At 36.9% G+C, this 24,408-nt stretch overlaps 8 non-coding genes across 8 annotated transcripts; all 8 read left to right on the forward strand.

Annotated features, from left to right (window-relative positions):
• The first annotated feature begins 1,336 nt into the window (after positions 1-1,336).
• Trnaa-cgc (transfer RNA alanine (anticodon CGC)) lies at positions 1,337-1,408 on the forward strand. Its single transcript has one exon. It is a non-coding gene; the product is annotated as a tRNA-Ala (tRNA).
• A 280-nt stretch (positions 1,409-1,688) lies between these two features.
• On the forward strand, positions 1,689-1,760 carry Trnaa-ugc (transfer RNA alanine (anticodon UGC)). Its single transcript has one exon. It is a non-coding gene; the product is annotated as a tRNA-Ala (tRNA).
• An 863-nt stretch (positions 1,761-2,623) lies between these two features.
• Positions 2,624-2,695, forward strand: Trnaa-ugc (transfer RNA alanine (anticodon UGC)). Its single transcript has one exon. It is a non-coding gene; the product is annotated as a tRNA-Ala (tRNA).
• A 1,716-nt stretch (positions 2,696-4,411) lies between these two features.
• Trnaa-cgc (transfer RNA alanine (anticodon CGC)) lies at positions 4,412-4,483 on the forward strand. The gene has a single exon. It is a non-coding gene; the product is annotated as a tRNA-Ala (tRNA).
• An 864-nt stretch (positions 4,484-5,347) lies between these two features.
• On the forward strand, positions 5,348-5,421 carry Trnaa-ugc (transfer RNA alanine (anticodon UGC)). The gene has a single exon. It is a non-coding gene; the product is annotated as a tRNA-Ala (tRNA).
• Positions 5,422-7,365: 1,944 nt separating this feature from the next.
• Trnaa-ugc (transfer RNA alanine (anticodon UGC)) lies at positions 7,366-7,437 on the forward strand. The gene has a single exon. It is a non-coding gene; the product is annotated as a tRNA-Ala (tRNA).
• A 455-nt stretch (positions 7,438-7,892) lies between these two features.
• On the forward strand, positions 7,893-7,964 carry Trnaa-cgc (transfer RNA alanine (anticodon CGC)). Its single transcript has one exon. It is a non-coding gene; the product is annotated as a tRNA-Ala (tRNA).
• Positions 7,965-16,963: 8,999 nt separating this feature from the next.
• Trnaa-cgc (transfer RNA alanine (anticodon CGC)) lies at positions 16,964-17,035 on the forward strand. Its single transcript has one exon. It is a non-coding gene; the product is annotated as a tRNA-Ala (tRNA).
• Positions 17,036-24,408: the final 7,373 nt, after the last annotated feature.

The following is a 24,408-nucleotide window of genomic DNA, read 5'->3' on the forward strand; positions in this document are numbered from 1 at the left end:
AGAATTTTATAAATGACCCATCATATGAAATACCGCCCCGCCACTTGGTTCATTTGCACTGTCGCATTTTCACCTTTCGCTGCCAATTGGTGCATTTTTACCTTTCGCTCGCCACTAATTGTGCATTTTCACCTTTCGCTCGCCACTTGGCGCATTTTCACTCTCCGTTAGGCATGTGCATGTCCGAAAGGGTTTACACATGTCCACCAATACAGCCATTTAATTCAATAAATGCATGTGCATGTTTTTTTCACATGATATAATGTATGTGCGGTGCGTTTCGTCGTCTAAACTGTACATACATTCACAGGTTCAAAAATGCAGTGGTATAATTTGTTTTAACTTGTGTTGAACGTGGAAGGCGAAAATACAAAAACAAATGGAGCACTAACGTGTTTTTGCCTTTTCGCTCTATGTAACCACGTTGCGGGTTCACGTAGTTTTTCGCATAAATATTCAAGCATTTTTCGCCCCTTCGCATCAAATATGTGAAAACACGAAATGGCAGAAATCAATCACCATATGAATCTAAGTGATACGCGATGCTTGCTTGTTATGGAGTCGAAAGTTGTAAGTTTAGTTGAATCATATTTTATTGTCCTTTTCTGTAAGCAGTAAATATAAGTTAAATACAATTTAGTGAATTTACACATACTTACAATCAAATCAAACAAAAACAACAAATGGGTTGGGCTACAAGTTATTACAACATTAGTTTCAGCAATTCCCAGGCGTCAATATAGCGTCAATGTCGTTTAAATCTATAATTAAACGTGACTTGAAAAAGGAGAAAAATGCTAAGTTATTTTATTTTGGAAAAAAAACAATTACTTGCCACCAAAGGCGAAAAAAATAACACGATGTGAACATCCCAGACCATTTATATCGTGAGTGAGGGTGAGATTAAATAAAACGTTTGGTTAACAAAAAGGATGATCACGAAGGAAAGTTATATGGAGATGTGCGTTAAGGTTGCTCCAAACTTCTCTAATTCTAGTTTGGTGGCTATTAAAAAGTCTGTCCCCGACAAGATAATATTTCGGAACAATTGAGCCTTTGTATATACCCTTTCACGTGTCTTAAATTCGCCAAGCGTGTTACTGTTGCGGACGTTAACATCAAGCCGGTTCCACAAATCTATGGAAGATGGGATTGTTGATTTTGACTAAATACTTAAACGGCTAGGTATGGTTACATATTGATGTCTGTTTCGAAGCGAATAATTGGTTGTTTGTACATTTGTCTGTGGTATTTGATCACGAACATACTGTGGCAAGCTACCGATATTTTAACGAAATATGAAGATAATTTTTGCTTTTCCCTGAGCAAATTGTAAGGGGATGTAGCTCAGTGGTAGAGCGCTCGCTTCGCATGTGAGAGGCCCCGGGTTCAATCCCCGGCATCTCCACATTTTGTGACCTGATGTATAGTTGTAAACTTCATCAGAAGTATTTCCTTCCTGCCGATATCGTCACCTACAGCATAATCATTCTCATAACAGTCATCAATAATACGAAAGAATACAAATATAATGCTTGCTTGATGTTGTGTTTTTGGTATGTAAATAAAAAAAAAGTTTGCACTTTCGCAAAAAATTAGTGCAATTACGAAATGGCAAAAATCAACCACCATATGAATCTCAGTGGTACGCTATTCTAGCTGGTTATGGAGTCTTTCTAGATTATTAAGGGCAAGTAGCTCAGTGGTAGAGCGCTCGCTTTGCATGTGAGAGGCCCAGGGTTCAATCCCCGGCATCTCCACATGTTGTCGCCTATTGTCGTATTATTACATTATTATCATGATTTTCCCCCGCCATCATCATCACCAACATCATAATAATACCAATCACAGTCATAATTGAATAAATGGGGTTTTCTTTAAGCAAATAAGTATAAAGTGAAGATATCACGTATTATGCTTGCTGTAATATTTGAGTTTTGGTTCAATGAAACAAACTTTTGCACTGTTCCTTAAATGATGTGTGACTGACACTCTTAAAATAATTTAGCAATATTGGTGTTTATAAATGAATGCTAAAGTTTTGAAGTATATATAGTGTTACATGCAATATTGGATTACATGTACTACAATTACAGTATTTGTTTATAATGTCAATAACAATACAAACTCAATTACATATTTTTGCACATTTTCTCGAGGAAAGAAATTAATATGGTGGCCAATTTCTTCCATTTACACATTAACACGAAGAAAATGTGGAAACACAATAAAGAAGAAAGAGCCATCATATGAAATACCGCCCCGCCGCTCAGTGCATCCGCATTGACGCATTTTTACCTCCCACTAGGCATGCTTCTGTTGGAAATGGTTTTTACATGTCCACTCATACACTCGGACATTTAATTAAAAAAATGCATGTGCAAGTGTTTCACACATTATATATTTAATGTACGTTTCGTCTTTAAAACTGTACAAACATGCACAGGTTTGAAAATGCAACGGAAAGATGTGTCCTTTACACCGTCTTGCGTATGGAAGACGAAAGCATTTTCACCCTTTCGCAACAAATATGTGAAAACAGGAAATGGTAGAAATCAACCACCTGATCAATCTCAGTTATACGCGATAGAAGCTTCTTTATGGAGTCTTTCAAGAATGGTAAGGGGATGTAGCTCAGTGGTAGAGCGCTCGCTTTGCATGTGAGAGGCCCCGGGTTCAATCCCCGGCATCTCCATATTTTGGCGCATGTTGTCGATATTATTCTCATAAATATTTCCCCGCCATCATCGTCACCGACATCACATAGTCATTCAAATCACTGTCATAATTGTATAAATTTGTATTGCTTTCAGAACATATGTACTGAAGAATACTTGTATGTTGCTTGTTATTCTTAGTTGGTCCCTAAAACCAACATTTGCACCGTTCCTTGAATATGTGACAGACACTTTTAAAACCATTTAGTAACATTGGTTTTTAAAAAAATCAGAGTTTTGACGTCTGTGTTATGTTAAGTGCAATATTGGATACATACAATTACATTTCTATGAAAAACAAGATTTGTTTATATACACCCACATAGATAAGATGTGCATTTTCTCGAGATAGAGATTGATGTGGTTTCTAATAGCTGCCATTTCCTACAAACACGGCGAAAATGACAAAAAAATACAGAATTTTATAAATGACCCATCATATGAAATACCGCCCCGCCACTTGATTCATTTGCACTGTCGCATTTTCACCTTTCGCTGCCAATTGGTGCATTTTCACCTTTCGCTCGCCACTAATGTTGCATTTTCACCTTCCGCTCGCCACTTGGCGCATTTTCACTCTCCGTTAGGCATGTGCATGTCTGAAAGAGTTTAAACATGTCCACCAATACAGCCATTCAATTCAATAATGCATGTGCATGTTTTTCTCACATGATATAATGTATGTGCGGTACGTTTCGTCGTCTAAACTGTACATACATGCACAGGTTCAAAAATGCAGTGGTATATTTTGTTTTAACATTGTGTTGAACGTGGAAGGCGAAAATACAAAAACAAATGGAGCACTCTCGTGTTTTTGCCTTTTCGCTCTATGTAACCACGTTGCGGGTTCACGTAGTTTTTCGCATAAATATTCAAGCATTTTTCGCTGCTTCGCATCAAATATGTGAAAACACGAAATGGCAGAAATCAATCACCATATGAATCTAAGTGATACGCGATGCTTGCTTGTTATGGAGTCGAAAGTTGTAAGTTTTGCTGAATCATACACATACTTACAATCAAATCAAACAAAAACAACAAATGGGTAGGGCTACAAGTTATTACAACATTAGTTTCAGCAATTCCCAGGCGTCAATATAGCGTCAATGTCGTTTAAATCTATAATTAAACGTAACTTGAAAAAGGAGAAAAATGCTAAGTTATTTTATTTTGGAAAAAAACAATTACTTGCCACCAAAGGCGAAAAAAATAACACGATGTGATAACATCCCAGACCATTTATATCGTGAGTGAGGGTGAGATTAAATGAAACGTTTGGTCAACAAAAAGGATGATCACGAAGAAAAGTTATGGAGATGTGCATTAAGGTTGCTCCAAACTTCTCTAATTCTAGTTTGGTGGCTATTAAAAAGTCTGTCCCCGACAAGATAATATTTCGGAACAATTGAGCCTTTGTATATACCCTTTAACGTATCTGAAATTCGCCAAGCGTGTTACTGTTGCGGACGTTAACATCAAGCCGGTTCCACAAATCTATGGAAGATGGGATTGTTGATTTTGACTAAATACTTAAACGGCTAGGTATGGTTACATATTGATGTCTGTTTCGAAGCGAATAATTGGTTGTTTGTACATTTGTCTGTGGTATTTGATCACGAACATACTGTGGCAAGCTACCGATATTCTAACGAAATATGAAAAATAATTTTTGCTTTTCCCTGAGCAAATTGTAAGGGGATGTAGCTCAGTGGTAGAGCGCTCGCTTCGCATGTGAGAGGCCCCGGGTTCAATCCCCGGCATCTCCACATTTTGTGACCTGATGTATAGTTGTAAACTTCATCAGAAGTATTTCCTTCCTGCCGATATCGTCACCAACAGCATAATCATTCTCATAACAGTCATCAATAGATAAACTTTTTTGTCCCAGAAGTGATGTACGAAAGAATACATGTATTATGCTTGCTTGATGTTGTGTTTGGGGTAAATAAAACAAACGTTTGCACTGTTCCTTATATTTGTGACTGACACTTTTGAAACAATTACGCAAATTTGGTGTTTAAATATTTAAAGTTTTGACTTATGTATTATATGAAATGCAATATTTGATGATACAATTATAAAACATTGCGCGTGTTCTGGGCGAAGGAGAATGATATGGCTGTTGCTTGCTGCCGTTACAAATGAAAACACGAAATAGTAGAAATGAGCCACCATATAAAATTCCCGCCTCGCACTTTCGCATGTTCGCCTTTGGCGCTGCCTCAAGGCGCATTTTCGCATTTTCATCTTCCGCTAGGAACGCATGTGTTCAAAATGGTTTAAACATGTCCATCAATCAGCCCTTTATTACAATAAATGGATTTACAACTGTTTAACGCTTCATATATGTGTGGCACGTTTCGTCTTTTAAACTGCGCATACAAGCACAGGTTTGAAAATGCAGCGGTAAGATTTGTCTAACACCGTCCTGTGCATGAAAGTCGAAAATACGAAAACGAAAGGAGCACTCTCGTGTATTTTCGCCATTTCGCACTACCACGTGGCGGGTTTAAGCATATTTGCATATTCGCAACAAATAAGTGCAATTACGAAATGGCAGAACTCAGCCACCGTATGAATCTCAGTAATACGCGATACTAGCTTGTTATGGAGTCGTTATAGATTATTAAGGGGATTTAGCTCAGTGGTAGAGCGCTCGCTTTGCATGTGAGAGGCCCCGGGTTCAATCCCCGGAATCTCAGCATGATGTCGCATATTGTCGTATCATTACATTATCATCATCAATTTTCCCCGCCATCATCATCACCAACACCATAATAATTCCAATTACAGTCATAATTGAATAAATGGGGTTTTCTTTAAGCAAATAATTATGTACTGAAGATTTTACGTGTAAATATTATGCTTGCTGTCATATTTGTGTTTTGGGTCAATAAAACACACTTTTGCACTGTTCCTTAAATGATGTGTGACTGACAAGCAATATTGGTGTTAAGAAATTCAAAGTTTTGAAGTATATATAGTATTTCATGCAATATTGGATTACTACAATTACAACATTTGTTTATAATGTCAATAACAATACATTTGATCATACAAGCTCAATCACACATTTTTGCGCATTTTCTCGAGGAAAGATTGAATATGGTGGATAATTTCTTCGACTTACTCACTAACACGAAGAAGATGTGAAAACTTAATAAAGTAGAAAGAGCCATCATATGAAATAGCGCCCCGCCACTCAGTACATCCGCATTGTCGCGTATTCACCTTTCGCGCAGTCACTTGGCGCATTGTCGAATTTTCACCTTCCACTAGGCATGCTCCTGTTGGAAATGGTTTTTACATGTCCACTAATACAGACATTTAATTCAATAAATGCATGTGCAAGTATTTCACACTTCATTTATATGCGGTACGTTTCGTCGTTAAAACTGTGCATTCCCTAACGCGTTCGAAAAAATACCGGTAATATTTATATGGAAGGCTAAAATACGAAAACGAAAGGAGCACTCTTGTTGTCGCCTTTTGCTCCACCATATTTTGCCCTTTCGCAACACATATGTGAAAACACGAACAACTCTCAGTTATACAGGGTCTTGTTATGGAGTCGTTATACACCCACACATATAAGTTTGCGCATTTTCTAGGCGAAAGAGATTGATATGGTTTCTCATTGCTGGCTTTCCTATCACTCGTTCAAATATTATAAGGGGATGTGGCTCAATGGTAGAGCGCTCGCTTCGCATGTGAGAGTCCCCGGGTACAATCCCCAGCATTTCCACATTTTGCGACCTGATGTATTATTAAAATCATTAGTTTTTCCCCCTGCCTTAATTGTCGCCAATATCATAATCATTCTCATAACAGTCAACAATAAATACATGTACCTGTTGCTTTTTTCTCCCAGATGTTACGTACGAAAGAATACATGTATCATGCTTGCTATATGGTGTGTTTTGGGTCAATGAAACCAACTTTTGTACTGTTCCTTAAATATGTGACTGACTCTTTTGAAACAATTTAGCAACATTGGTGCTGAGAGATTTAAAGTTTTGTCTTTAATATTATTATATTAAATGCGATATCTGATGATACAATTATAATAAATTGCGCATTTTCTGGGCGAAAGAGATTGTTATATTTGTTGATTGCTGCCGTTACACTTTAACACGGTGAAAATGTGAAAACACAAAATAGTAGAAATTATCCACCATATGAAATTCCGCCCCTCCACTTGGTACATTTCACACCTTTGCATGTTCGCCTTTCGCGCTGCCTCATTGGGCCTTTTCGTATTTTCACCTTCCGCTAGGCATGCCTATGTAAGAAATGGTTTAAACATGTTTACCAATACAGCCTATTTATTCAATAAATGCATGTGTATTTAAAGTGTTTCACATTTTATATATTTGGTGTACGTTTCGTCTTTTAAACTATGCGAACATGCACATGTTTGAAAATGCAGCGATAAGATATGTCTTTTACACCGTCTTGCGAATGGAAGACGAAAATGGAGCACTCTCGTGTTTTCGCCCTTTTGCACTACCACGTGGCGGGTTTAAGAATTTTTCGCCCTTTCGCAACAAATATGTGAAAACAGGAAATGGCAGAATTGAACCACCAGATAGATCAATCTCAGTTATACGCGATACCACCTAGTTATGGAGTCTTTCAAGAATGGTAAGGGCATGTAGCTCAGTGGTAGAGCGCTCGCTTTGCATGTGAGAGGCCCCGGATTCAATCCCCGGCACCTCCATTTTTTGTCGCCTGTTGTCGTATTATTATTCTCATAAATATTTCCCCCGCCATCATCGCCACCAAAAACAAATAGTCATTCTTATCCCGGTCATAATTGTAAAAAATTGTCTTGCTTTTAGAACATATGTACTGAAGAATACATGTATGTTGCTTGTTATTTTTTGTTTGTTGTTCCTGAAAACCAAATTTTGCACTGTTCCTTGAATTTTTGACTGACTCTTTTGATATAATTTAGAAACGTTGGAGTTAAAAAATCAACGTTTTGACGTTTGTGTTATATTAAGTGCAATATTGGTTAAATACAATTACAATATCTATATGAAAAACAATATTTGTTTACAGTGTCAATTGATAAGATACACCCACACATCTAAGTTTGCGCATTTTCTCGGCGAAAGAGATTGATATGGTTTCTCATTGTTGGCTTTCCTATCACTCGTTCAAATATTGTAAGGGGATGTGGCTCAGTGGTAGAGCGCTCGCTTCGCATGTGAGAGGCCCCGGGTTCAATCCCCGGCATCTCCACATGTTGTGTCCTGCAAACGTATAATTATCATCAGTATTCCCCCATCCTAATCCATGTCAACATCATCTCCAACATCAAAATCATTCTCATTTGATACAGTCACCAAAAATTTGTTTTAGTCCCAGGTCTTACATACGAATGAATACGTGCATTTTTTTTTATTTTCACTACACACAAAAGAGTTCCGATAAAAAATTCAATTTTATTTTATTTTGTTTAACCGAAGTGGGAGAAAAGCATCTACCATACCGCTCGTGTATAATAGTTTCATCCCAACCCTTGCGCAGGGTGTTCTGCGGAAACTCGGTAAACCTCGTTTCCGCAAAACACCATACGCTCGGGTTGGGATTAACCTATCTTACACTCTCGACCATGGAAGATGCTTATAGTCTTTTACATCGTTTTGCGCATGGAAGACAAAAATGGAGCACTCTCGTGTTTTCGCCTTTCCCACCACCACGTGGCGGGTTTAAGCATTTTCGCTTGTTGTGGAGTCTTTCAGGAATTGTAAGGTAACAATCTTGAACCAATATTTTAATATATGAATATATCTATGCAAATACAAAGGTTACCTGCCTAATTCCCCATAAACACACGCATTGCATGTATTAGTTCTAACTCTCAATAATCTTTTACAAAATTTTAAGTGAATTCTCTCTATTTCTTTAGATTTAGTTTCAAGTTTCAAAGTTTATTGGCAGATCGGAAAAAATAGCCTTTGGCCATTAACAACATAAATATGGCAAAAACATAAATCAGCTATAAAGAGTAACGGAATGATAATAAATATACATCATGTAATTAAATATGAAAACATAAATTGTTAAACACTTAGAAGGAAAAAGCATAAATTAACAAAAGTTAACATAAGGAGGATTACTTTTGTACAAGGAAAGTATTTCTTAAATTCATAGCTTCTTTAATGTAGATTGCTATCTTAGTTTGCCTTTTGCTTAACATTAGTCGTTTAAACATATTTAATTTTGGCCATGATATATTTCCTAGGTATTTTAAGCGCAAGAGTCTAAATTTACTACAGCATAATACAAAATGGTATTCATTTTCTATAACATTAGCGTTACAGCATTTTCAAAGTCTATTTTCTCTTGCAATACCGGTATATCTGCCGACTACAATTTCTAACTTGTGAGCAGACAATCTCATGGAAGAAAAATGTTTGCGTAAATTATCGTTTTCAATTCTATCAAGATATTCTTCGTATTCAAAATTTGTTTTCAGTGAGCAATATGTTTCTAATTTAGTCATGCTATTTATCGATCCGCGCCAATCTTGGATAAACTGGTCACGGAGTCTAGCTTTTAACAAAGGAAAGTATTCGGCATTTACATCAAAATTATCAGTAAGAAAATTTAATCCTAAATGGTTTATAATAGATTTCATCTTAGTCGCCCAGCAAGGGCCATTAATATTATTACACTGATCGAGATACATATAATTCATCGGAGAGTCACCATTTTTCATAATCTTTAACCAGAATTTGATTGCCCTTTCCTTGCAAACGACAGATAATGGTATTTCCCCAAATTCACCGTATACAGCATAGTTAGGAGTCTGTTTTATGACACAAAGTAAATGCTTTAAAAATCGAACTTGCAGTTTATCAACTTCTTTAAAATTATAAACTCCCCAGACTTCTGACCCGTATACAAGAATAGGCACAATCATAGTATTGAACAACGATAACTTGGTCTTGACATCTAATTTGACTCGATCGAACAAAATCAGGAGACTATTATATGCCCTAAGGGCTTGATCATGTAATATCTTAACAGCACTAGACATATTGCCTGAATACATACAATTAACCTAAATACGTAAAATTATCAACAACTTCAATAATCTCATTATTTATAAAAAAACTCAATATTTCTATATTGCTTCCTTTTTTCAAATATACAAACTTTTGTTTTGTTAACATTAATGTTCAAACCCCATTTGATAGAGTAATGAAAAATAGAGTTAATCTGACCTTGGAGACTGGCTGCATCAGTAGTAAAAAGCACAATATCATCAGCAAATAGTATCATATACATAGATAACAGTTCAAAGGTCTTTAGTACAGAGTGAGTTGAAATCAATATTTTCATATATATCATTTATAAATAATATAAATAAAAGGGGAGATAAAGGCTCCCCCTGTTTCAAACCGATTGTAACATCAAACATTTGAGAATAGCTATTGTCTCTAGCTATTTTTATACAGTATTGGATGTCGCTATATAAACACTTTATCATTGTTGGTCATTTTACAGCTGATACCTGATTTAATCAATTTTACCCATAATGCATCTCTATTAACTGTGTCAAAAGCTCTTTGGTGATCTATGAATGCGCACCACAGTTTGGAACCTTTGTTAAGGACTTTTTGTATAGAAGCGTGAAGAAGGAAAATTGCATCAGCTGTAGAGTGACCATCTCTAAAACCAAATTGACCATCATAATATTTATTGTTATTTTCACACCAATTGTTAATTCGATTTCTTAATATTAGTGAATATATTTTGGCAGTAACATTTACTAGAGTAATGCCTCTATAATTTGCCGGATTAGTATTATCTCCCTTTTTAAAAATAGGGACAATTACGCCTTTAGTTCAGCATTTCGGATAAACACAATTATCATATATATAGTTAAACAGAGTACAAAGATACGACGAAATAAAATCGTTACTGTCAATGAAAAAATCCGCAACGTTTCTATCAAAATCACAGGCTTTGTGCCGCTTCAGCGACTTTATGGTTTTGACAATTTCTTCTATTGATATTTCGCAGTCGAGAAAATCAATGGAGAGAGTTTCGTCTCACGATATATTATGGTCTCTGATGTTAAATTGACCCTCAGCTTCATTTGAAATGTTTGAAAAATGATCAAAAAACGAATTTTCAGATACATTAGTGGATGACTTAGCGGAATTGCTGAACTTTTTGATGTAGTTCCCAAATTTACGAGGTGCTGTTTTACTTAAAGATGCTATCTTTTTCTTTTCTGCCCCATAAAATATATGTTTAGCTTTGCGTTTTGTTTTAGAAAATTTACTCATAGCGTTTAAAAACTGTAATTTATTAACATCAGTATGATTATGATCATAAGTGCGTTTCGCTGTCAAGAAATCACGTTTCGCGCTTTTACAGCTTTCATCAAACCAAGACGCTTTTTTGGTAGTTCTGTTTCCGGTAGATTTGCGGCTACGAAAAGTCTTCCCGAAACAATTTAAAGAGATGTCATACAACAGATTTGAAAAGTTTTGCAGACAATCGTCAATCAAACAGCTCAGACTTGTTTGTAAGTGATTGCAAGAAAATGTTTCTTCGGGAAGTATCCCACATAATTTTGTCATATTCATGACAAGTATCATTTATTTCAAGTTCAGTGCAATTTAAAGAAAAATAAACTGGACAGTGATCCGAGAATTCTGTCAAGTCCATAACATACATTTTATTTATAATTTCATAACTATTGTGATTGCAGATGATATAATCCACAAGACGTGAAGTTGGTTTATTTCGCCACGACCCGTGAAAAGTACAGTAACCTGCCTCTAGTTAGTAAATCCCCAGACCTCTGCTGAGTAATTTAATATGGAGCCAACAAAGGCGTCAAAAAGTTGACACATAATCTTGGGTTTAAATCAAAATCATTACACTTGTGAAATAAAACATTCATTGCCTTAAGGGCTTTTCCAATCAAATGTTCCTGGTTCGGAGTAAAATTACCAGTATAATTAAATACAACACCTAAATAATTAAAATCGTTAACCACTTGTATACCCTGACCATTATAAGAACAGAACAGAACAGAACAGACAGTTTATTAGACTTATACAATAGTATATCGTCTTAATACATAATAGTATACACAAATCAATGCCACGTGTCTAAACATTATAATTTTCAAAAGAAATAATTTCATGACTTCAAACAGTAAAACTAATATTTATGAAAAATAAATAGACTATAGATCAAAAGAACTAATTAAATAAATTCATTCAATCAAACCTAATATGTATGAGTAATAAATAGTATATAGATCAATTTTTAACATAGGCAGTGAGGAAAAAACTGCATAAAGTTAAGTCACAATGTTAATTAATGTATTTCTAATAACAAATGCCTCTTTCATATATTTACAAACATTTATAACCTCGAACCTATCAGTTGAAGTAAGCATATTATGGAACTTATATACAGATGGATTAACATAATACAAACGTTTAATGTACTTTTTTCGTAATTGAGTATAACAACGACAAATGCAAATAAAGTGGTATTCATCTTCTATATCGTTAGTATTACAACATAAGCAATAACGCTCATTGCGAGGTAAATTAATACGAGCATACCTTCCTGTCTGAATTCTTAAAGGGTGTACAGAAACCCTTAATCTAACAAAATACAATCGTAGAGTTCTAGGTACAATATCTAGATAATGCTCATAATCTAAGGTGGGTTTAAACACTCTATACATATCTAAAACTGGACTATTACTAGCAGTTACACACCATTCTTGGTTGAATGTATTTACGATTCTACTTTTAAATTCACTAATGAATGTATTTACACGTATCGCATTGGGATTATCAAACACATATGCAAAACCATAATTATTTAACAAAGTTTTCACATTTGAAACCCAGTTGGTATAACCCTTATTATTGTAATCATCAAGTGCATGATTATACATAGACTTCAGAATAATATATTTGCTATTAACAATTTTAAACCAGTACTTTATAATGCGTACATATCTATTAATATATAGAGGATATCTTCCTATTTCGCCATATACAGCAGCATTACATGTATTATATTTCACTTGTAACAATCGTTTACAAAATTTCAAATGGATGCGTTCTATTTGGATTTACTAAAACCCCATACTTCGGATGCATAATTAAGTATAGAACCAGCAAAGGCATCAAATAATTGACAAAATATTTTAGGTTTAAGATCAAATTGCTTGCATTTATATAACAATGTGTTCATAGCCTTGAGGGCTTTTCCAACTAAATGTTGTTGGTTCAATACAAAAGTACCAGTATAGTTAATAACAGTACCTAAATAATTAAAATTATCTACAACCTCAATGTTATGACCATTATAAGTCCATGTCTCATTTTGACGTGTTCTACCCCGCTTACGGAATACCATAATCTTTGTTTTAATTGTGTTTACTTTTAGTCCCCATGCATTGCAATATAAGACCATCGTTCGTTAGGCAAAAGCCCGCCACTTTTTCGAAAAACCAGAATTTTTGTTTTATCAGTATTAACCTTTAATTCCCAAGCATTACAATAACTTGATAAATTATTTAATTGAATTTGAATATCTTCAGGAGATTTGCCTACAATGGCCATGTCATCAGCAAATAATAGCAATATTAAAATAATATCATCTAAGTGCAGACCAGAGTTAACATCATTCTGTAAATACAACTCTAGATTATCTACAAATAAAGAAAATAATAAAGGAGACATAACTTCTCCTTGGCGTCAGCCAACAGCGTAAGAAAAGAAATCAGAATATGAAGACATTGATTTTACACAAGATTTGACTTTTTGGTACATGTCGCGAACAATTCTAAGTATTTTCCCTTGTATTCCACATTTGTACATCTTTAACCATAGTGCATTTCTATAAATAGTATCAAAACACTTCATCATATCGACAAAAATAACATATAATCTTTTTTTCTAAAACAAATAATTCTGAATAAATTAATAAAGTATAAAAATGGCATCCGTTGTAGATCGCCCTTTTCGAAATCCGAATTGAGCATCCGAAATAATGTTATGTTCGTCACATATTTTATCTATACGTTTATTAATGACAGAAGTAAATATTTTTGATAAACAACTAACTAATGTTATTCCCCTATAGTTATTAACATCCGATTCAGAACCTTCTTTGTGCAGGGGGATAATAATACATTCCGTCCATTGCTCGGGGAAAACCCCCGAATCTAATATATTGTTAAACAGGTCACAAATATGCGATGATAAAATGTCAACGGTTTCAATAAAGTATTCATTTAGTAAAAAGTCATTGCCAAATGCTTAACATCTTTTCAATGATTTAACAGCAGCTTTAATTTCTTCAACAGAAATAATTTCATCAAGTTCTTGGAAAACTGTATTTGGTTGATTAAAATCAAATTGTTCATTAAAATCCTCCGCTTCCAAGATATGATTACCAAAATCATTGTTACTTATATTTTCAAAGTATTTATGGAATTCGTCAAGAGGAATTTTATTGGATTTGTTGGAACTTTTTGTGTAAAAATGCTTCCAAAAATCTCTAGGTTTACATTTTCTCAGATTTTCGATGCCATTCATTCTTTTTCTATAGTCACATTTTTCTTTCTTTTTATAATTGCTTTGTAATGAACAAGGATTTACCCTAAATAAAAATAATGTGAACATAAACCGTGAAAGTGAAACCGACTCACAGTGTTTCGGAATGTTTTCAAAGCGATGGCGTCCTTTTCACGCGGCACCGGTTGGCATCCGTACTGCGCTACTTCTGGATTACAGAGGTCGGACACTACACGTGGACTCCCGTCGTGTTGGCGATCTCCACTGGTAAGGGATAACACCAATGTTATAACGCAAAGTATACAGTATTCCCGGTTAATAGTAAAATGGCGTTTATTAAAGAGTATTCACAACTCAACTTCCATTCCTCCAATGGACAGCCTCTCGGCACTTGCGAAATTTCCGATGAACGCAACATCGCGTATTAATATTAATAGCGTACTGTAAGTTGTATTCTTTAAGCACGCTGCGATATTTTGAACATGTTGAAAAGTTTTAATTTATGATTTGTTTTATGTATTGTTGTCATAAGCTTTTCAATTAAACGTTAAAATTTGTTATTTTAGGACTATGTTTTGTTCGTAGCTATACTGAGTAAACCGTACGATTGGCTACCAGACATCTCGGCCATTAACCAAAACGACCCCTAGTTGAAACGGTTACCATTTCGGCCCCATCCTAAATAAGCCCCATCATGTAGAAGGCCCCTAGTTATGGAGACGTTTCAGGCCTAATTAAGCATTTTGAACAGTATAAAGATATATTTTGTTAAAACTGTTAAATATATCGATACAGACTTCAAAGAAAAATGTCTTTGATCAATGCATCCTTTTCCAGGCAAACTTTGGGTGTTGTGGTTGTGAAAAAGACGTTCAAATACGTGTGAATGGATTAGAGCGTTTAATCTCTTAATGTTTTTACAGGTTATAAAAGAAGATTTGAGATTTAAAAAAACGTGTTTTTGGTCATATAATATATATAATATAATACACATATATATAAACCGCCGCAATACAGCCAGTTATTTCAATTAATGCATATATGTGTACAACTGTTTCATGGGCGGCACGTTTCGTCTTTTAAACGTTGCATACAAGCACAGGTTTGAAAATGCAGCGGTAAGATTTGGTTAACACCGTCTTGTGCATGAAAGTCGAAAATACGAAAACGAAAGGAGCACTCTCGTGTATTTTCGCCATTTCGCACTACCACGTGGCGGTTTTAAGCATATTTGCATATTCGCAACAAATAAGTGCAATTACGAAATGGCAGAACTCAGCCACCGTATGAATCTCAGTGATACGCGATACTAGCTTGTTATGGAGTCGTTCAAGACTAACGCGTTTCCACCTTTCGCGCTGCCACTTGGCGCATTTTCACCTTCCTGCCTAACTGTTCCTTAATGATGAGTAACTGACACTCTTGAAACAATTTAGCAACATTGGTTAGGAGATTCAAAGTTTTGACGTATGTATTATATTATGAGCTGTATTGAATAAAAGCACTTACAATTATTCTTTATAATTTCAATAACAATTAATTTGATTATTTAAACCTGATTAATTATTTTGCGCATTTTGTCGGCGAAAGAAATTGATATGGTGGCTCTTTTCTGCCATTTACACATTGACGCGGCGAATATAGCAGAAATGAGCCATCATATGAAATTCCGTCCCGCCACTTGGTGCTTTTTGCACTGACGCAACTTTGCCTTTCGCGCTGCCACTTTGATCATTTTGTCATTTTCACCTTCCGCTAGGCATGCACATGTCCGAACTGGTTTAAGAAAGTCAACTTATACAGCCACTTAATTCAATCAATGCATTTGCAAGTTTTTCACACTTGAGTTTAGGTTAAACATATTGTATTGCTCTTTTGTAAACAGAATTATTTTGCATACAAATTACACGTACACTTACAATCAAATAAAAAAATGGGTTGGGCTACAAGTTATTACAACATTAGTTTCAGTCCTTTCCAGGCGTCAATATAGCGTCAATGTCCTTTAAATCTATGATTAAACATAACTAGAAAAATGAGAAAACGTTAAGAAACGTTAAAAAAAGAATTGGTTGCCATCAAAAGAAAATACAATGTAATAAAATTCCAGACCGTTTATATCGTGATTGAGGATGATATCAAAAGAAACGTTTCGTTAATTTTATATACTTGAGAACTTCAAGAAAAAGCACACTGTTTTCATCGACTGTGTTATCTTCTATCCCAAATAATAATTTAGATGTACTTAAAGGATGAAATATTCGAGTACTTCGAAAAATAACACGCGTTCTTCGCCGTATCTACTACATTTAAAGAAATAATGTTCTGCATCTTCTGTGCCTTGTCAACAGTCACAGATAGGATTATCACGAAGAAAGTTTATGTGGAGATGTGCACACTTGAGATATATGTGTGATACGTTTTGTCGTTAAATTTGTGTGCAAACATGCTCAGGTTGAAAATGCAGAGGTATAGTTTGTCTTAATAACGTTTTGCACATTGAAGGCAAAATTACTAAAGCACAGTCTTGTGTTTTGGCTCTTTCGCTCTACCATTTGGGGGATGGGTGTCAGCATTTTCGCCCAACAGATATGTGAACGGCAGAAATCATATGAATCTCAGTTATACGCGATGCAAGTTTGCTATGGAGTCGTAAAATATTTCTAAGGGGATGTAGCTCAGTGGTAGAGCCCTCGCTTCGCAGGTGAGAGGCCTCGGGTTCAATCCCCGGCATCTCCACATTTTGTGGCCTAATTTCGAATTGTCGTAATTCCACCGCCATCGCCACCAAAATCAGAATCTTTCTTATCACAATCGACAATGAATAAACTTTTTCAACCCGCTTGAATAACTAAGAAAGATAACACCAGTTATGGCCCTTTATTATTGGACTTAAAAATTATGGTTAAGGTATTGTTTGTTACCATATTTATGTCAATATCTCAGCAGATACATCAGGTATTGCATTGAACTTTTTGACATGTCTTTCAAGCTATCCAACCTACTTAATTTTTCATTCTATTTCGCATATAATGATAAGTATTGCCCTTTATTATTTGCCTTAGAAATTATTGTTAAGTGTTTGCATGTAAGCACACATAGGTTAAATATCAGCAACTGCTTGATGTATTGCATTGAGATTTTTTACAAGGGTACTTAACGATCAAACATTTTCTGAAAATATCAAAGAAAATAACTTAAAAATAAACTTAAGAGCGGTGGAATAGTCGAGCGCACTGTCTCTTTGACAGCTCTTGCTTATTTAGTTTTGAGGTTCAGAATTATCAAGTATTATACATATATCCGTTGCAATATGTGTAGCTGTAATATAAGCAATTGAGCAATTTTACAAAAGAATATTTAATCAGATTTCCTATCAAAACGCATTTACATGTTTACGAAAATGTCTTTATTAAACTTACAAAAGAACTATGTTTTTGTGTAATAAAAGTCTGTACTAACCTATCAACAATACCTTGTTGCTTTGTGGTGGTTTTATTATTTAATAAATGATATTTTTGTAACCAGGAAATGAATTAAATCCACTATTGATCATCATTTTATTGTATTTCTTTCTTATTTAAAGAAAAACCATCAAGAACCCAAACTACATCGTTGTTTAGGTAGTCTGGGGCATTTTGACACAAAAGCAAAGTTAAATTTTTGACAGACTTTTTCGAAAAAAAAAATGAAAATGCTCTTGATCCAAAATCGGATAAAATCTTCTTTCGTTCAGTTTAGTCAACTCCTTACTGCCACTAACATTGTCACAAAGGATGTATGTTTGACTCCCGGAGGCGGTTGTTCCTCTCATACTAAATAAAACATGACCTTTTGAAACGTTTCAATTTTGGCCCTCCCCACCCCATGTTGGTAAGGTCCTTAACGGAGTCTTTTGGCGATTTGTGTACTTTGCAGACTAGTAACCGGGATGCATTACAAATGTCAAAATCTAAAAAGTACGCTCATTTCTGTGTCTTACGCCCGGGCCTTCCGAATTGGTATTTATTCTGCCCTTGGGTGACTGAGTGACCTTGGGAAAATGCAAAATCAGGCCAAAATAGTTGATATACATTGTATTAGCAAATGTACATATTACGATATTTTTATGCTTGCAATAGACTGTTTTAGAGCTATAGGAAAACTATTGGGTTTCTGTGAACATCGAAACCAAAGTTTAATAAACGTATTTGCTATTATTTTGCTTTTTACGCACTAGTCGTATGCTGAAACCATATATGTATTTTGTATTGAAGACGTCGATCTTTTTAGAAGCTTAGTAATAATGTACAACGCATTTTGCTTCCAATAGATGGACACACACTGATATGTTATTAAGTTACGTAATGTGATACAACTGATGTACATGCATACTAAATGGGTAAAATATAAAGGCGGGAGTTGTACAAAATAAGTTCATTATACCTCGTTTCTTCTTCTTACTCTCAAGAAGCCATATTTCTGCCAAATCTTCTTGAAACTTGGTCAGAATTTCTATCCATGAAGTCTAGGTCAAGTTCGATTTTTTATCATGGTCTATCAACTGTAAATTAGGTAAGTAGGTAAAAAATTTGGAAAAAAAACTTAATTATAACATTATAGAAGCAACAAAGTCTACCCAATCAAAAATAAACTTGGTTATAATGCTTGTCTATTGTATTAAATATACGAATGTAGGTTAAAAACAGATCAGTATAAATAATTCTCCATACATATGAGTAAAATAATGCTTAGAGTTAGTGGCTTTTACTATGCTTGTTTGTGAAAGAAATACAAAATAATTTCAAAATTCCAAAGCTTTTTTTTTAATGTTTACGGAATCCCGATTGACATGTTTAGTATGATCACATGATGTACATGATCACATGATCATCATGTGATAAAGCTTCTCAAGAATACATTTGCTTGCACTTGTTATATCAACAAAATAACCCGCATAACAATGCACAAAGTGGGTTATTTTGTTGAATATATATGCACACTTTGGGACACGTGAATCACATTATGATCTGTACATTGCATCACCAATATTTATATTTATCATATTTAAAAAGTTTTGCACAAAATAACCCTATGTGGCCCACAATGCTTTGTGTTGTAAACATGCAACCTCAAAATAGTTTATTTATGGCTCCATTTATACCAAATTGTAAAGTTCTTTAGTTATTGTGCTTTTTGGCAAAACACTGTTGCCAATGTCGTCAGATCTCAAAAACAAGAGGGGCCATCAAAGGTCAACCTGCTAAACAAGATTTTGTTCAAACCGTTTATGAGTTGTGCTGTCAAGAATTGAACTTTCCTGACAGGCAGACAGACAGACAGACATACAGACATATCAACCTATATATGCCCATTTTTGCAAAGAGGCATGGCGTAACCATAATAGTATAGGTTGCACAAAGTTAATATGTTTAAAGATTCTCTTTTGATTGCATGAGATATACAAGTATGGTTAAATTATACCGATGTTTAAGCTAGAAAAATGTTGGTGCCATTATAAGAACTAACAAGAGGGCGTGATGAGTGACCTGTATATCTGAACTGAGTACTGACATTATCTGTTAAAACACATTTTTAAAAGAACTTGACCTAGATACAAGTCAAATATTCACACCAAAGTCATTTTTGAAGGCAAAACAAATTCGATTGAAATAAGAAACTCTGAAGGGAAGAATCTAAAGGAAATATGGGACGGGGAAATTGTTTGTTCTTGTATGTGATATGTCGTTTGACCTCATGCATTCAGACCTGACTTAATGCTTTAAAAGACGTATTTTAAAGATGGGATAATTATGAAAACAGTTGCTATATACATGTAGTATGTACCAACAGTTTCAAGATGTACATTACAAACTTATAGGATAATATACTAAGGCCAATAGTTAATGCAATAAATATATTTCCTATGTACAGCAGATCCAGCATGGGCTATTGAACGTAAAATCATGTCAAGCATTCACTGTTTCTGACAAAGAAGGACAATGATTAATACTTATTATGACTCCTCTTGTTAGTAATATCATAAATTTTTCCCCAACATAAAGCTGTCACCGTTCTTCTCATGGTGTTGTGGCAGCCTTTGTCTAAACGTATACAATTAACATCTTGCGCAAAAGCTGGCAATAATATATTGTTCTACAAGAATTTTACATTGCAATTATAATGGCAACCAACATCCATACAAATTACTTCTAAATACCATAGTTTATCCTCGTTTTTTTCTCTGTTAAGTGTAGCACACACAAGTAGAATAAATCCGTCAGGTATCATTGAAGTACGAGATATTTTCATCCACTCGTACGTCGAGTGACACAAGTAAACTTAGGAAGATTGGCTGTGTAAATATGAAAGAATCTGGCTTACGAGTAAAAAGTTTATGCTTTCAAGCCTTAAACCTAACCCAATGGTGATCGTACGAGGACGCCGGGCATGCGCCTGCTGCACGAGTAATAGACCACCCGGGTCATGAAGAAAGGACGAAGGGCCATCGTGCTTCTCCACAGGTTTGATACCGAATGAGTTTTGAAGACGGCTTGGCTACGTAGCATCTGTCTTCAAAAAACGGACACGCAGACATCAAGTCCCATGGATCAGGCAGTCTGACATGGAGCCGACACTCAGACATCAAGTCCCATGGATCATGCAGTCAAACATGGAGCCGACACTCGGACATCAAGTCCCATGAAAAGGCAGTCGGCCATGGAGCCGACACTCAGACATCAACTCCCGTGGAACATGCAGTCAGACGTGGAGCAGACACGCATACATCAAGTACCATGAATCAGGCAGTCAGACATGAGCCGACACTCTACCATCAAGTCCCATGGATCAGGCAGTCAGACGTGGAGCCGACACTCTACCATCAAGAACCATGGATAATGCAGTCAGACGTGGAGCCGACACTCTACCACCAAGTCCCATGGATAATGCTGTCAGACGTGGAGCCGACACTCAGACATCAAGTCCCATGGATAATGCTGTCAGACGTGGAGCCGACACGCATACATCAAATCCCATGGATCATGCAGTTAGACATGAGCCGACACTCTGCCATCATGCCCCATGGATCAGGCAGTCTGAGGTGGAGCCGACACACAGACATCAAGTCTCATGGATCAGGCAGTCAGCCGTGGAGCCGACAATGAGAGATCAAGTCCCATGAATACGGCAGTCAAACATGGAGCCGACACTCAGACATCAACTCCCGTGGAAAATGCAGTCAGACGTGGAGCAGACACGCATACATCAAGTACCATGAATCAGGCAGTCAGACATGAGCCGACACTCTACCATCAAGTCCCATGGATCAGGCAGTCAGACGTGGAGCCGACACTCTACCATCAAGTCCCATGGATCAGGCAGTCAGACGTGGAGCCGACACTCTACCATCAAGTCCCATGGATCAGGCAGTCAGACGTGGAGCCGACACTCTACCATCAAGTCCCATGGATCAGGCAGTCAGACGTGGAGCCGACACTCTACCATCAAGTCCCATAGATTAGGCAGTCAGACGTGGAGCCGACACTCAGACATCAAGTCCCATAGATCAGGCAGTCTGACATGAAGTCCCATGGATCATCTAGTCCCATGGATCAGGCATTTAGACGAGGAGCTGACACTCTACCATCAAGTCGCATGGATCAGGCAGTCAGACATGAGCCGACACTCTACCATCAAGTCCCATAGATCAGGCAGTCAGACGTGGAGCCGACACTCTACCATCAAGTCCCATAGATCAGGCAGTCAGACATGAGCCGACACTCTACCATCAAGTCCCATAGATCAGGCATTCAGACGAGGAGCCGACACTCTACCATCAAGTCTCATGGATCAGGCAGTCAGACATGAGCCGACACTCTACCATCAAGTCTCATGGATCAGGCAGTCAGACATGAGCCGACACTCTACCATCAAGTCCCATGGATCAGGCAGTCAGACGTGGAGCCGACACTCTACCATCAAGTCCCATGGATCAGGCAGTCAGACGAGGAGCCGACACTCTACCATCAAGTCTCATGGATCAGGCAGTCAGACATGAGCCGACACTCTACCATCAAGTCTCATGGATCAGGCAGTCAGACATGAGCCGACACTCTACCATCAAGTCTCATGGATCAGGCAGTCAGACGTGGAGCCGACACTCTACCATCAAGTCCCATGGATCAGGCAGTCAGACGTGGAGCCGACACTCTACCATCAAGTCCCATGGATCAGGCAGTCAGACGTGGAGCCGACACTCTACCATCAAGTCCCATGGATCAGGCAGTCAGACATGAGGCGACACTCTACCATCAAATCCCATGGATAATGCTGTCAGACGTGGAGCCGACACTCAGACATCAAGTCCCATGGATAATGCTGTCAGACGTGGAGCCGACACGCATACATCAAATCCCATGGATCATGCAGTTAGACATGAGCCGACACTCTGCCATCAAGTCCCATGGATCAGGCAGTCTGACGTGGAGCCGACACTCAGACATCAAGTCTCATGGATCAGGCAGTCAGCCGTGGATCCGACAATGAGAGATCAAGTCCCATAGATCAGGCAGTCAGACATGAGGCGACTTTCAGACATCAAGTCCCATGGATCAGGCAGTCAGACATGAGGCGATTCTCAGACATCAAGTCCCATGGATCAGGCAGTCAGACATGAGGCGATTCTCAGACATCAAGTCCCATGGATCAGGCAGTCAGACATGAGGCGATTCTCAGACATCAAGTCCCATGGATCAGACAGTCGGACATCAAAATCGAATTAACAGGCGATCGGGTCTACAGCGTCATAGATATAGCACTCAGGCATAGAGCGTTATGGACGAGGAAAGCTGACGTATAGCTTAATAGACCATACTGTCAGACTAAGAACGGACTTAGAACAAAAGTGGACCTAACAGTTCAACTTAGAGCATTATGGATCTAGCATTCTGACTTATAGCCTTAATGACTCGGCTGGCGGGTCATATAGCGATCATGAACCAGACCTGTGGACATATATCCTTATCGACCGAAGATTATGCATATATTTCTTGAAATCGACTGTCGGACATCACCGGACAAGGAGCCTCTTGACATTGTTACCATTAACATAGGACCGACACCGGTTGAAAAGGCGACCTGACATAAGTTGTCCTTAATTTTGCAACACGGCCTGACACCGGTCCAACATAGGTTAACACAGTCAACTAGACCGTTTATTTGTGGCTGAACAAAAGGACTGTGTCGCATTTGCATTTGCAAAATCAATGTTGAACCGACCCGACCATTATTTGAAGTCACCTTTCTAGTCAGCCTTCCTTTCTAACACGGAATAACATCGTTCCAATATCGGTTATCAAAATTCAACCCAAAATAAATTTAAGTGGAATCGACATCCATCCGACACTTATTTCGCCAACACTAACGGCCCGACATCGGTTAAATGACATCTGATATCGGTCTTCCTGGACTTTGCAACAAGCGCGACAACGGTCTTACATTGATACAGAACATCAAAGTGAAGTTGGATCAGCATGTTTAACTTATAATGGTTTGCAGCTGATCTGACGATCTCTGACTGATATGTAGTCGATTTGATATGAATGTCGGTTATATGTCGAACAAATATGATTTTGGTAAAATTGTAGACGAACAATTTACATAATATTACTGAGTAACAGAGTGAAATGCATTTTAGACAGAAATGAAATAAAGAAAAGAGGTAGTTTGTATTCGGTCACTATTGGTATGCGAGCTTGGTCGCACAAACAGTCTAATGGAACATCAGACATAGTTCCTAATTGTCTAATTAGTCAAACATAGAGCCTCGTTGAACCAGCTGTCAGACTTACAGCCTCATGGATCAGGCGGTCTGACATAAAGCTTCGACAGACACAGTCATCCTATTTAAAGCCCCATGGATCTGGTGATCGGACAAGGTACCAAATGGACGCAGCCATCAGACTTAGTTCCTCATGGACTTGGCAATCGGTTTAAGAGCCGAATGGACCCAGCCGTTAGGCTTATAGCCGCATGGACTTGGCGGTCGTACAAAAAGCATAATATACCAAACATTTTTACTCATTTCATCACTTGATATAGATTGCTGAAGCTGCATGGCGATGCTGTTTAGC

Source organism: Mya arenaria, chromosome 6 (genome assembly GCF_026914265.1).
Source record: "Mya arenaria isolate MELC-2E11 chromosome 6, ASM2691426v1".
Taxonomy (NCBI): domain Eukaryota; kingdom Metazoa; phylum Mollusca; class Bivalvia; order Myida; family Myidae; genus Mya; species Mya arenaria.